The sequence below is a fragment of the Heterocephalus glaber genome, unplaced genomic scaffold (genome assembly GCF_053883595.1).
Source record: "Heterocephalus glaber isolate CG9 unplaced genomic scaffold, H.glaber_assembly_v1.0 deba00001481, whole genome shotgun sequence".
Taxonomy (NCBI): domain Eukaryota; kingdom Metazoa; phylum Chordata; class Mammalia; order Rodentia; family Bathyergidae; genus Heterocephalus; species Heterocephalus glaber.
Genome location: NW_028258317.1, coordinates 59,722,678 through 59,737,142, shown reverse-complemented (window position 1 = coordinate 59,737,142; position 14,465 = coordinate 59,722,678). Strand labels below are relative to the sequence as shown.

Here is a 14,465-nt window from a genome sequence, read left to right as displayed (position 1 = left end):
TTCCTAGCTTGGGGATTCTTACTTTCACTCTACTTTCCCCAATCTTTACTCCCACTTCTTTTGAAAGGTTCTGAACTCTTTCTTGTGTCCCTTTTGCAGACTTTTCGCAATGAAGGCAGTACCTTAGAGCACAGGACAATGTTAAGAGTCTAGTCTTCAAACAGGGCTGATGGCTCTGGGGTCCTTTTGTTGGTTTGGTTTTGCATATGGTAGTTCATTGTTGTAGAACCCAAGAATAAATGAAAAGCAATGTAAATACGCATTGGAGTCTCTTACAAAATGTCAAAGATGAGATTTTATTCATAATATACAGAAAACTGTCTTAAATTTATTCCTTTTGCCTTGACCAGCAAAGAATTTTCACAGATCCTATTTAGTCAGGGTCTTTTGCTCAAAATAACAGTATAATTAGATACCACACACATCTGGACAGTAGGCAGTAAAGAAAAGGGAAGTCCTGGAGACCGCTAAAGGGTATCAGAACAGAGAGGAAATTTCGACAGAGAAGATAAAGAGAAGTAAATTTAAGGGTGGAGTTATTAGGCTTTCACAGTATTTAAAGGGAGAGGGTCAGTAAGTAAGCACACTGAATTAAATTAAATCAGAAGTTCTTCAAAGTGTGGCTTACGGGGCTCTGGCTTTATAACGTCCGGCATGCTGTGACTGTATGCTGCTGCCCCCTCCCAGGCTTCCTGGGTTTTATTTTCCCAGCACACATTTTCAGTTCTGTGTATTGGGTATATTTTATTCACATCAATTTTGTGAGTCATAAGAAAGTAGGATTGCCCTACCAAAAATTTGCAATACAAGGATATTTCCTGAAAAGATATTTTTCTTATAAAAATGCAATATTAACATGGTTTTTATAGTTTTCAGGACATTTCAAAATACCTTATCTCTCTTCATCCTCATAAAAACTATCTCTATTTTATATAAACAGAAAAAGGGACTCATATCAGGCATCCTATTTATTACTTAATTGATATATTTATTTATCACTCTACTGTACAAAGGACTAGAGGTAGAACAATAGGCTTCACACAACTGGTAAAGTGCAAGCAAGACCAGATGCCAGGCTTCCTAGGTTCTATCTGGACCCATATCCACCGAAGATCTTTGTCATCATTGCTCAGAAATGGTTTCCAAAATAAACTTGATCGGAAGCCAGCTCTTCCATTAACTTAGGAGTTGACTAAGAATTTGTCATGGTGATGATCTGGTCCTAAGAAAGCAAATATTCCTCTTCTCCTTTCTCTTCCTCTTTTCCTTTTTTACTGGAACAGTTCAGTCCTGAAACCAGTAGGGCAGAGAGTGTTGGGCCGCTCTGGAGTGAAGGCAGCAGCTCAGGGTGGGCTGTCTCCTTGGCACAGGGGGTAACACGGGCTAAGAGGCTAAGGAGAGCCCCCAGGTAAGAAGGATGCTCGAGCCAGGTGTGAGAGTCCCAGCACGGTGAGGAGGCTTTGCCACAGATACATGGACTGGCATAGGTGTACAATCTAGGCAGGGCAAAGAGAGTGTTAACCTGGTGACAGGCCACCTGGGGGTGGGACAAGAAAGGCAAATGCATGAAACTGCTGTCATGGACAGGAAATTAGAAACCTGATGGGGTGAGGAGGATGTCTGCTGTGGTTGGAGTATGGTTTGTCACTAGCAAAATTTATGTCAAGGCTTAATTTCCCCAAGTAACAATATTAAAGTGGTGGGACCTTTTTGAGGTGTTTGGAGTCAGGTGGGATCTGCTTTCAGGAATGGATTGTTTTTCTTGAGAAAGTGGGTTAGTTCTCTTGAAGCTGGATTTGGTCTTGAGGGACTGGGTTAGTTACCACGAGACTGGGTTATTATAAAGGAAGCTTCCTTGCTCACTCTTTGCTTCCTCTCTCAGAATGTGATCACTCCTTTGCACACACTTCTAGTATTGGACATTATCTACCATGATGCTTTCACCAGAAGCCAGTGCTTTTCTTTATAAATTAACCCAGCCTTGGGTATTTTGTTATAGATGTACAAAACAGACTGAGACAAGATCCATGCAGGAACTGGTAGCACATCCTGGACTATTGAGATTGGACTGAGTCAAAGACTGGGTCAGCATGGTGGTGACAGTAATTTGGATCAAGAGCGGAGTGACAAGGTGGCCACAGGAGCAAGAGGGATAGAAGCCACAGTAGAAGACTGGCTATATGTAGAAGACTGAGAAAATAAGGAGACTTAATGATAATGGGAGCCAAAGTTTTTCTTGGAGTCGGGAGGGACAAACATAGAAAAGGAGAAAACTGTTGGGGTAAACCCATGGTTTTCAATACATACTGATAGATATAAAACTACAGACAAAAAGGTGAATATATATTTCTATATGCATATACCAACCCATAGTTGTATGAAGCTATTCTTAGAGATGTCCCCCAGCTTTGTCAAGTTACTGGGAATTTAAGAATATGAACCTTGTACTGAGAGCAAGTAAATGATAGGAACATATCAAAAGGACACAGAAACAAGCCTCACATCACAATAAATAACCATTGTGGTGCATAAAATGGAAAACCCTGAGTCCTTAGCAATAAATCTATGGTAGTTAATTTTAATGCAACATAAATATATGGATAAAATAAAAACTTAATAAAAATGGAATATTTACGTACAACCTCTCCCACAAAATATGCACTAATTATAGCATAAAAACTATAATCAGAGTAACTGTAAAAAAACCCAGTAACTTCTTAGTGGAGAAGGGCGGCAGACACCACCTGAATTAAATGACATTTGTTACCATCATCCACAAGGAAAACTGAAGCTGTATCCTTCAATAAGATGGCAATAGAAAGACTAAAAGGTCATGTGAAAAGTTCCTGCCAAAATTCATAAATTGAATCTTATATCAAACACAAATATATGACTTCTAAAAAACAACTGGTCTATAATCTTCAAAAGTATCTATGGCCATTAATTTTAGGGTCAACATGATTGGACTGAGGGATGTCCAGAGAGTTAGTGAAGTACACTTCCCGGCGTGTCTGTGAGTGTTTCTAGAAGGGATTGGTGGGTGGGTCAGGGTCAGTCCAGTGAGTGGGGAAGACCCACACTGAATGTGGGTATCAACTAGCGGCCCAGATAGAAGGGCTCTCTCTCTCTCTCTCTCTCTCTCTCTGTCTCTCTCATTTGTCTCCTGTCTCCTGTTACTGCTCTTGAACATCAGACTCCAGGTTCTTTGGAATTTGTAGTCTAGGACTTGCACTAGTGTGCCTCTGGGGTTCCAGGGCTTTTGGGCTTGGAACTGGGGCAACAACCTACAGCTTGTCTCATTTCTGAGGCTTCCAGCTTCCTGGAGTGAGCCAGTATAGGCTTCCCTGGCTCTCTGACCTGCAGAGAGCTATCCTCAAACTTCTCAGCCTCTGTAATCATGTGAGCCAGTCTACTTATATGTACACGTATATGTGTGCATTGTACTCTTCAGCTTCCCATTGCTGGGTCACAACAACTAACATCCAGAGCTTGAATGAGGTGAGGTTTAATTTGGTGCACAAGTTCAGGGGATTCAGTCCATGGTCAGTTCCCAGGCTGCAACCTCATGGCAGAAGGGCACAGCTGAACAAAGATGCTTTATGTCAGCTGGCAAGCAAAGCACAGGAAAATGCCAGGGAGGAAAGGGGCCCAGGACCATGAATAGTAAGGTCATACTTCAGTGACCCTTCCAGACACACCCACATTAGTGTGCTTCATTAGTAATCCTTTGGGTGGTTCCCAAGTCAGTCAAGATGGCACAGTTAAGCTTAACTGTCACATACATATATGTGTAGGAAGTGTGATTGAAAAACATGGTGAATACTTTCAAAATTTTTAAAAATTGTTACAGTTGGGCCGAGGATTTAGCTCAGTGGTTTCGCCTTCTGCTGCGCAAGCACCGAGGGAGGACCTGAGTTCGATCAGAAAAAAAAAAAAAAGAGTACCAAAAAAAAAATTGTTACAGTAAAAGATACATTGTCATTAATCCCCCTCAAAATACTTCCCCTCACTTGAACACACTTATCTTATTCTCGCCACTGTCTGAAGCAGGTTTGGAAATCCTTTTCCATGAGTGTCTTTATTGCACTGTTATGACTGCCTCAATGTCCTGAATCAATTTAAAAATTTAGCTTTCATGGTCACTTTGAGTTTAGGGAAGATCTAGAAGACACAAGCTACTAGAAGCAAAGAATATGATGGATAAGGGCACATCATAATTTTTTCATGAGCCCGTCTTTCCATTGGTTGGTACATGCCAGCTGCATTTGCTGGATTTTTTTATCGTACCTTCCAAAGACACTCATGAAAGAAGACTTCCAGAACTGCTTCAGAAAGTAGTAAGAACGGTGGGAAAAGTGTGTTCAAAGCAAGGTGAAGTATTCTGAGAAGGATGAATGGCAATGTGTCTTTTTCTGTAATAAATTTTTAAAGTTTAAGCACTCACTTTAAATTTTTATCTTACCTCATATGTGTTATATGTATTAATATATAATATATAGTAAACAGTGTATGTGTGTATATGTATATTTTATATATATACATATATACACATATGTGTGTATATAATATGCGTATTTTACACACACACACACACACACACACACACACTCCATTAGTTCTCTGGAGAACCCTGACTGTAATATAGCATCAAAGCCAAGGAAGTCAAGAGGCTGGGGATTTAGCTTAGTGGTTCTAGTGCCTGGCTTGCAAGCTCAAGGTCCTCAGTTCGATCCCTGGTACCAAAAACAAACAAACAAAAAGCCAAAGAAGTCAGGAAAAGACTTAGGAATTATTTTAATGATTTTTTTTTATCCTTGTATTTTTGTGATACGTGATACCTACATTAGCTTGGAGGAATTTGTAAATATTTTTATCATATCTTGACTGTTTTTGATCTCTTTATCCACCCCCTCCTCTTCTCTCCCTCCCTTTGTCCTGTTCCCCATCTCCAAAATGTCTGCCTCCCTGTTTCTGACCATCTCTCCTCATTTAATTCCTTAATTTATTTATATTCTGGGTTTCCCTTACAGAGTAAAAGAAATTAAGGTAATTGACAACTAACTGCAACAAGGGATTCTCAAGTGAATCCATTTGTTTCAATGGACTCACGGGACAACTGATGAACTCTGAAGTGGGTTGGAGAACTAGAAGGTTGTAATGAAACAGTACTAATTTACAGATTTTGATGAGCAGATTATGCTTTTCTATCTTTGATTTTAAGAAATACCCACTCAGGTACCCAGGGGAGATGGTGTACCACAGTCAACTTAGGTATCCAATAGTTCAAGGACCAACATTCTTTGTACTGTTATTACAAAGTTTCTGTAAGTTGGAAGTTGTTAAAGATAAAATTTACTTTAAAATAAAATTACTGTAGTTGTCAAACTGTTTCTGGTGCTGGGGATGAAACCTAGGCCTTGCCTATGCTAAGTATGTACTCTATCAGTGAACTACAGTCCAACCCTTTGCTGTCAGTTTTAAGTAGAACAGAAAAGGGGAGAAAAATCAAGAGAAATGATGCAATACTGTAGAAAAAAGTTAAGTGCTATAATCCATATGCAAAGTACTTTCCCAGCAAACAGAATGTTCTCTACAGTAAGTAATTCACTTGGGCAGACCATGAGGTAAAGCCACACCTGTTCTAAACAAGACAACAAAAAGCTCTTTTTAAATTTCATGACCACAGACAAGCTCTAAAGAAAACACACAAAGGGAAGTTCCAGGAAAAGGAAGTGGTCACCTTTCCCATCCATTATTACTGAGAAAGATTATGTGTTGTTCTTCAAAAAAACAAAACAAAAGAAAAAAAACCAACCATTTTTTAAATGACAAAATGAATTTCCTCCTTCCATTTAAAGAAAAATCCCATTCCAATGAGAAGGATTGAACTAGGAAGATGTTTCCTCAAGCATGGTTTTGGAAAATAAAACAAAATTGCACCACCCTGAGGCAACAAGTATATGCAGGTGTGTGTTCCTCCGAGTCTTTCACGTGATTCCTTTTTAAGCAGCAGTGATCCTAGTCTTCACTTGACCCAGCCTCATGCTGTCTGGAGTGGCAGAATGAGCAAACAAAGGCTTTGAAGCTGGCTGACCAAGCTCCACATCTGGCCTTTGCCACTATGTGTGACTTTGAGTTATCTCCTAAGCTATTAAAACCCTCTGTTTCCTCCTGTATCACATGACAGTATAGTCCTTATCTTGACGCTTTTGAAAGGATTAAGTAATTAGTGTAGTACATACATTACAAGGCACATTTTATATGTTGGGAAAATACTATTGTATTATAAATATATACTATATATCTAATAATCATCATGAATAAAACACAAAATACTATTGAGGAAAATAAAACAAGATCTGAACAAATAAAAAATGTTTATGTTCTTGGATGGAAAAACAAATATCATAGAAGTATCAATTAACATATAACAATAGAATAATTTATATTTCAACATTGTATTAGTTTCTTATCATTATCACAAATTGCTATAATCTTAGTGGCTTAAGAAATACAGAATTATCCTCTTACAGCTCTAGAGGTCAAAAGTCCATAAGATCAGCTCACTGCCTGTTAGGGTTTGGGTAAATATCCTAAGAGGTCCATGTGTTGCAGGCTGGGTCCCCAGTCCATGGGGCTTTTGGGAGGTGGTGGACCCTTTAAGGGGTGCAGCCTGTTTGGAAGTCTTCTAGTCCTACAGGGATGAAGATGTACCCTTGAAGGGAACACTGGGATCTGGGCTTTCCTCTCTCTGCTTCCTGGCTTTCATGAAGTGTGTGGCTTCCAACATGTGCTTCTGCCATGATGCACTACTTTACCACAGACCCCAAAACGACAAGATCCACAGACTACATACTAAACCCCCAACACCATGAACCAAAATAAACCATTCCTCTTTTTAAGTTGATTACCTCAGATTTTTTTGTAGAGTAAAGGAAAGCTGACTACACAACTGAGCTAAAGTCAATGTGTCATTCAGGCTTGTTTCTTTTTAGAGACTGAGGAGAGCATCTGCTACTTTCTTTTTTTAGCTTGGAGTGGCCATGTAGAGTCTTATGGTCCCTTCTTCTACCTTTAAGTGTGTCACTCCATTCTCTGCTTCTGTTATCACACTCCCTCCTCTTCTGGCTCTGATGATTCCTGTGTCCCTCTTATAAGGATCTTTGTGATTCTGTCAAAAGAAAGGGATAATTCAAGACGATCTCCCCACCTCAAAAACATTAATTTTAATCACATTCACAGATCCTTTAGTTATATAATGACAAAGAAAGTAACATCCCCAGGTGCCAGGGACTGGGAGGTGGACCTATGGGGGAGGCATTATCATTCTACCACAAACACCAGTAAAAATCTTAACATTTTCATGGAAGAATAAGTGCCTAAGGACAGCCAAGAATGTACAAAAGAGAACAGGAAGTCACTCCAATAAAATCAATACAGTCTTTTAAACATTAAATAGATGAGTGGAGTAGAATAGAGAATCCAGAAAGATAGTTCAGCATGTATGAAAATTTAACCCTAACTCATGGAGAAAAGAAAATTAGTTAATAAATTATGTTAACCTGACATAGAGCCATGAAAAGAGTTATAAAATGGTACAAATTATGTAAGGAATGAAAACTCAAATGCAATTTAAAACCAAAAAAAATGTACAGTGTAAGAAAACATAGGTTCCGGACAATCTAGAGATGAGGCATAGCTTCTTTTTTTTTTCTTAAATTCTTTTATTGGTACATTTTAGGTATACAATATGTTTATATTTATCATTTGGTGCTTGTACCTGTACATGATATATCTTGGTTATTATTTTTTCCCCATTACCTGTGCATGCTTCACCCCCTCCACCCTTCCCTATTTACATAGACTTTGTTTCCATTTTTTCTTTTCTCATAACTTTTCCTTTCCCTTCTTTCTTTTCCCCTTCTCCTCCTACTTCCCCTACCCCTTTGGACCAAGTGCACATCAACTGGAAACTAGATAAAGAAGATGTGGTTTTTTATAAAATGGAGTACTACTCAGCCATAAAGAATGAGAAACTCGAGACATTTATAGCTAAATGGATACATATTGAGGCCATACTCCTAAGTGAAATAAATAGGACACACATGTGTCAATACCAAATAGTTTCTCTAGTGTGAGAAACTGAAAGTGTAAATAAGGATTAAAACAAATAATTGATAATTTTAAATAGGAGGCATAGCTTCTTATTGGAGATTGGAATCCCTGAAGCTTATTTTAAAGAAGACAAATACTATACAGTGGTACCTCAGTTTACAAACTTAATTTGTTTTATGATTTTGGGGAACATGGCTGCATTTGTGTTTGTGTGAGGAAGATGAATGTGGTCATGTGTTTGTCACCTGATGTGGAATTTGCAAATGGAAGAAAAATTTGGCAGAATGCTTTTGTTTGCAACCTGAATTGCTTTCAAATAGAAGCTTTTGTGAACCAAGGCATTACTGTATATCTAAACATAAATAAATGAAAACAGCTTATCTGGAAAAGGTGGCAAGGAAAAATCAATGACAAAAAACATGGTTCCAAAAAAATGTGTAATGTCAAAGCCAAGTGTTAGTGTCTCTGATTTATAAAGAGCTCTCAGAAATGGACAGGAATGAGACGAACAACCAATAAAATTTGGGTGAGCAGCCTGCCTGTCAGTTGCTCTGTTCTTCTATCTTTCTATCTCTAAGGGAGGTTGGCTTATCTTTGGACAGAATTTTCAGAGCCCAGAAATACTATTATTTTACCATTCCATTGCTTTCAAAACCAAGGGAATGATGACTTTCCTGGTGCCTATAACAAAAATGGTTGTCTTTTCCTGCTGGTGAGAAAATCACTCTCCAACACCATTTAAACTAAAAGAAGAATGTTCTTATTCATTTGATTTCTTCCTTTTAGAAATTGCTTAAAAGTTTCCATGATGAGCTGTGTGTGTGTGTGTGTGTGTGTGTGTGTCAGCAAGATTCAATGTATTTTGCTTTGCAGAGTAATTCTGAATTTCAGATATTAAGGTGGAGAATTTTTCTAGTTGAAGTCAACTTTCCCCTTCTTCTTTTATTCAATAAATTTATGCTAGGTTTGAACAGAAAGAAAAATAATGATCCAGAGTTGGCAACACAGGAGGAAAACAGAACTTCATCCTGCCTAAGGCTGTATGCTCCTTTACGTGTTTTACCCATAAAGGAACTATTTTCATTCAAATTTTTTCTTCATTTTTTAAAATCAGAATCCAGACTGAAGATAATATGTATTATAAACAATTTTCTATTAAAATTCCATTCTATAATATATAGAAATTCTAGATGACATCTATGTTGATTAAAATAAGACAGAGACAGATAACAATTTCCTTCAAAAATAGGATGATGGGAGGAAATACAGGACGGAGATAAAAATATCAACCTTAGAGCCATATAAGCCTCAGTCTGAGTTTCTTACCAAACTTCTCATCCTCTCTAAGCCTCGGTTTTCTTATTTGGGGTGGGGGGTGGGATAGGGTCTCACTGTGTAGTCCAGGCTGGCCTTGAACTTACTATGGAGCCTAGGCTGGCCTCAAACTCACAGTAATCCTCCTGCCTCAGCTTCCTGAGTGCTGGGATTACAGACATGTGCCACCACACCTGGCTCCTTATCTTTAATTTAGGGAGGAAACAAATACTTACCTCACATGAAGATTAAATCAGATAATGCACATAATTTAACCAAGAGCCAGGCATACAGTAAGAGATCAATAACTGTTCCTTATTATTATTTTGTTCTCATTTAAAGCCATGAACCCTAGATTATGTTAGTGGCTACAATTTCATCTTTCTTTTAGGAAGTCACTTGGCCTCCACAGTATATATGGAGACTAAACAGGCAGAGATTTTCAAACTCTATTCTTGACCCCTGGGAAGTCACAGAGGGGCTTTGTGAGGTGGTAGGGGTTCAGTGTGAGGCTGGGATGGTGGGTGAGATTCTGAGCCTACCACTGTAGCTTTGAATTTTTTCTGTTTTGTATAGAAGGGACCTGCCTAAGTTTTCACTTCAAAATCTACTGATCTTTTAAATCTGCAAAGCTATTACAATTTTACAATTCTTTGGGCATGGAATGCCCATGGTGGAACTCTTTAAAAGGACTTTTCAATTATCTCTTTCCATTATCATCCTTAGACACCTGATCCCTCCTGAAAGAGAAAGTATTCGCCAAGCCACATATGTTTTAGCATGGAGTACTTTGACGTATTCTACCTTCTGGGAGGTTCTCGCATTTTAAGAGTCCAAACAGGAAGAGGACAAATAAAGTTTACATTTCCATCAATAGAAATCTGACTTTCAGGAAAAACTGTGGGTTGGAATGGGAGAGTGAACTTTTGCAAAACTGCTAACGTAGCAGCTCTACCCAGGTGCGTTAATGAAATAATAGCGATAAGCTGGGCATGGTGGTGCACCTGTAGTCACAGCTAAGCAGGCTAAGGAAAGAGAAGTGCTTGAGTGCAGGAGGTCAAGTTCAGTCTGGGCAACATAGTCAGACCCTGTCTCAAAATAATATAACAACAACATCAACAGCAACAGCAACAACTAGCTTTTGTGGAGGGATTCTGACTTAGATAACAGTTTCATGCAAGTACTCACCTGATTGATACAGACCCCCTGTAGATGAGATACTGCTTCTTCCCTCAGGCATTTCCAGGACGAGGCCCTAAAAACTCATTGTCTTGCCTCAGTTGGCAGACTTAGGCCCTGACTCAGGTCTTGGGCGCTGTCCCCAGACCACGTTGCCGCCTCCACCCATTTGGAAAGTGGGGCCTGCTAATTACTCAAGGCTTAGGTTTTTCGGACACTCCCTTTGCAGAAATGGTACAAGCAGGGTGGCTGGCTTTGTGGATGCTTCCCCCCACCAATAGGAATAAAGGAATGGCTGTACCAGACCTGTCGGCTTTCAATGAGCTCTTTGTGCAAACAAATTCCAAAGTTTTTATGAGCGATGATTGCAGAGAGGACTACAGCCCCACACCCCACCCCACCACCCCACCGCCCCACCACCCCACCACCAGTAGTTATGGTCAGAAGGCTTCTATTTCAGCCTGGCATTCCTCCAGAAATCTCTTGACCATATGCACTATGAATTGCAGATTCATGGATCAGTAAACTTAGAAGACTGGAGAAGAACTTAGGAAAAACCCAAGGCAAAGCAAGAAGGCCTTGTTTTTAATGAGTAAAATTTTCTCTCCTGTCAAAATCCCAGTGACACAGTATTTTGATGTTCAAAAAACCAAGCATATTAGAAGAGGGAAAGGTTGTCTTTTTCTATTGTATTTATACACAATCAAGCTGCCTGGTTTTTAGGATATGTTTTGTTTTGTTTTGTTTTGTTTTATATAGTTGGGTGCACTAGTGTTTGGTGCATAGATATTTATGATTGTCATCTCTTCCTCTTGGATTCTTCCCTTTACAAGGATGTAGTGTCCTTCTTTGCCTCTCTTAATCAGTGTTGGTTTGAAATCTACTTGATCTGCAAAGAGGATAGCTACTCTTGCTTTCTTTCGGGTTCCTGTCGCATGCAGAATTGTTTTCCACCCTTTAACTTTCAGTCTATGAGTTTCCTTTTGAATTAAGTGTGTTTCTTGTATGCAGCATATTGCTGGATTGTACTTCTTGACCCATTCTGCCAGTCTATTTCTTTTGATTGGTGAATTGAGACCATTAACATTGATGGTTATAACTGAAACATATTGACTTGTCATTGCCATGACTTTTTCTTTTTGTTGGGTTCTCCCCCTTTCCATTTAATTTCTTGTCATGCCAGATGAGTTCATTCTGCTTTGCTTCCTGGGGTTGTGATCCTCAATGTCTGTTCCTAGGATATTGTGTCAAATTCTTTGGAGTGCTGGTTTGGTATTCACGAAGTTCCTAAGGTGCTCTTTGTCATGAAAGTATCTTATTTCTCCATCCATTTTGAAAGATAGTTTTGCAGGGTACATCAATCTGGGTTGGAGGCTGTTTTCTTTTAGGGCTTGGAATATGTCACTCCAAGCTCTTCTTGCCTTGATGGTTTGTGTTGAGAAGTCTGCTGTGATTCTGATGGGCTTTCCTTTGTATGTGATTTGTTTCTTTTCTCTGACTGCTTGGAGAACTTTGTTCTTCTGTTGTGTTTCTGGAATCTTAACAATTATATGCCTATGTGTAGATATTTTTTGATCAAGGCTATTTGGAGTCCTATATGCCTCACTTATCTGTATGTCAAGCTCTTTTCCCCTGCTTGGGAAGTTTTCTGCCATTATTTCTGTGAAGAGATTTTTTTTATGTCATCTGCACTCTCTCCTGTTTCTTCATTGAGCCCAATCAGTCTTATGTTATTCTTCTTTGCATCATCTAGCAGCTGCTGGATTGATTTCTCATGTTCCCTTATAATTTTGAAGCAATTTTTCTTTTCCTGGTCACTAATTGCAATCTTATCTTCTATATCTGAAATTCTGTCCTCACATTGGCTCATTCTGCTGTGTAGACTTTCAATGGACTTTTTCATCTCCTGGAAATCTGTTTGTATCTGTTTTATGGATTCCATTTGTTTCTTATGTTGGGATTCCATCATGTTCCTGAGCTCCTCTCTAGATTTATTAATCATGTCTTGCACTAGGGCACAATTTCTCCTGTTATCTGAGAAATTATTTCTGATTTCATTTTTTCCAGATCCCCTTTTGTTGCCAGTTCAGTGGGTCCAGGTGGTTGAGTATCAGAGGGTTTCATCTCATTTCCCTCTGGGGTTGCTGTAGGTGATCTGGAAGTCTGGTTTTGAGACTTATTTATGTGTTTTCTCATTTCAACTGTGGCGGGGTGCTGTTAGCGCCTGCACGGATTACCTCCTCTGAGCTGGGAGAGGTGGGACAGGAGCCGGGAGCAGCGGTAGGGATGGTGACCCAAAAGCCCTTTCTTGTGGGCTGGGAGCAGCGGGAGGGATGGTGGCTGGGAAGCCCCTTCCTCTGGACCAGGAGCAGTGGGACAGCTGCTCAGAAGCCCTTACCTCTGGGCCGGGAGCAGCGGGAATCAGTACCTTGGTCTGGTGGTCTGGTGTCCTCTGAGTCTTTGTAGTGTGGAACCGGGTGGCTGCCTGTCTGCAGCGGGGTGATTCGGCAACTTCTGCGAGACTTGGGACCTCGGTAGGGCGTGCACAGACCTACCTGTCAGCAGTGGGCTGATTCGGGGTGTTCCGTGCCACCTGGGACCTCGGTAGGGCATGGGCAGACCTGCCTGTCTGCATCGGGGTGATTCAGCGTCTTCCGCTGTAAGACCGAGGGCCTTATCAAACTCTCCGAGGAGCTGACTGCAGCGTAGAACCCCCGGGAATCCCAGCGGGTCCTCCAAAATTTAAGACCAAGGGCCTTACCAAATGCTCCGAGGAGCTGACTGCAGCAAAGAACACCCAGGAAGGAACACACGGGACAAGTTGGAAAGTAAAACAGACCTTAGTCTCGCCAGACGGCACCCCCAAAGCAAAGTAGCTTAGAAAGGCGACTAGCCCAGAGTCTGAGGCTCTTTTTATAGGGGGTTGCAGGGGAAGTCAATAGGCGAAATTTACAGAAGAGTAACAAAGGTTAGTGGTCAGCTGACACGTACTGATGGTCAGCACATGTTTGTCGATTGTTCTGTAGATAGCGGTGTCCGGAACATCAGTTTTGAACAAAGAGTTGAGTAATTTACTTTGGGACCTTATGGCTGATACAGATCTTATCTAGTGTCCTGGAACTAACAAGCATCTTTATCTATTTACTCACATTCACAGTTGGGGCTAGGGGAGTTTTATGATTACAGAGTTATGCAGTCCCACACCGCCCGACTGGGGACCTCCATAGGGCGTGCACAGACCTGCCTGTCTGCAGTGGGCTGATTCGGTGTGTTCCGTGCCACTTGGGACCTTGGTAGGGCATGCCTGTACTGATTTTTTAATGTTTTTTCAGTATCAGAGACAGAACTATGTACTGGTATTTTAAAAGTTGATTTTTGTTGCTGCTGCTTTTGTTTCGTTGGGTTTGTTCTTTTCCTTTTTTTTTTTTTTTTGGTAGGGGGATCGAACTTGGGACCTTGTGCTTGTGAGATAGGCAGCGAAACCACTAAGCTAAATCCCTGGGCCGGGTTTGTTCTTTTGAGAAGTGGTCTCACTATGTAGTTCAGCCTGGCCTTCAAGTCACTATGTAAACTAGGATGGCTTTGAATTTGAATTTTCAGTGATCTTCCTGCCACAGTTTCCCAAGTGTTGAGACTATAGGTATACATCATTATGCTTGGTTTGATATTCTTAAGGTTTAAAATCATCCAGTTTCAGCTTGCAAGGCTTGGGAAATGGAGAATACTGGTGATTTATGAAACTAAAAATTAAAAAGAAATCCGGATTCAATCCAATGTAGAGGGACATAACAGAACCTCAAATAAATAAGACTAGAATTTAATAATGTGTGTACTATTTTTTTATTGTTTTGTCTTTT

The 14,465-nt window shown here is 40.1% G+C and overlaps 1 long non-coding RNA gene across 1 annotated transcript; it reads right to left on the bottom strand.

The window, feature by feature from the left end:
* Positions 1 to 685: 685 nt before the first annotated feature.
* Positions 686 to 9,851, bottom strand: LOC110345423 (uncharacterized). The gene is made up of 3 exons (XR_002388746.2): positions 9,666 to 9,851; positions 6,912 to 7,171; positions 686 to 1,496 (listed from the first exon to the last, which is right to left on the bottom strand). It is a non-coding gene; the product is annotated as an uncharacterized LOC110345423 (long non-coding RNA).
* Positions 9,852 to 14,465: the final 4,614 nt, after the last annotated feature.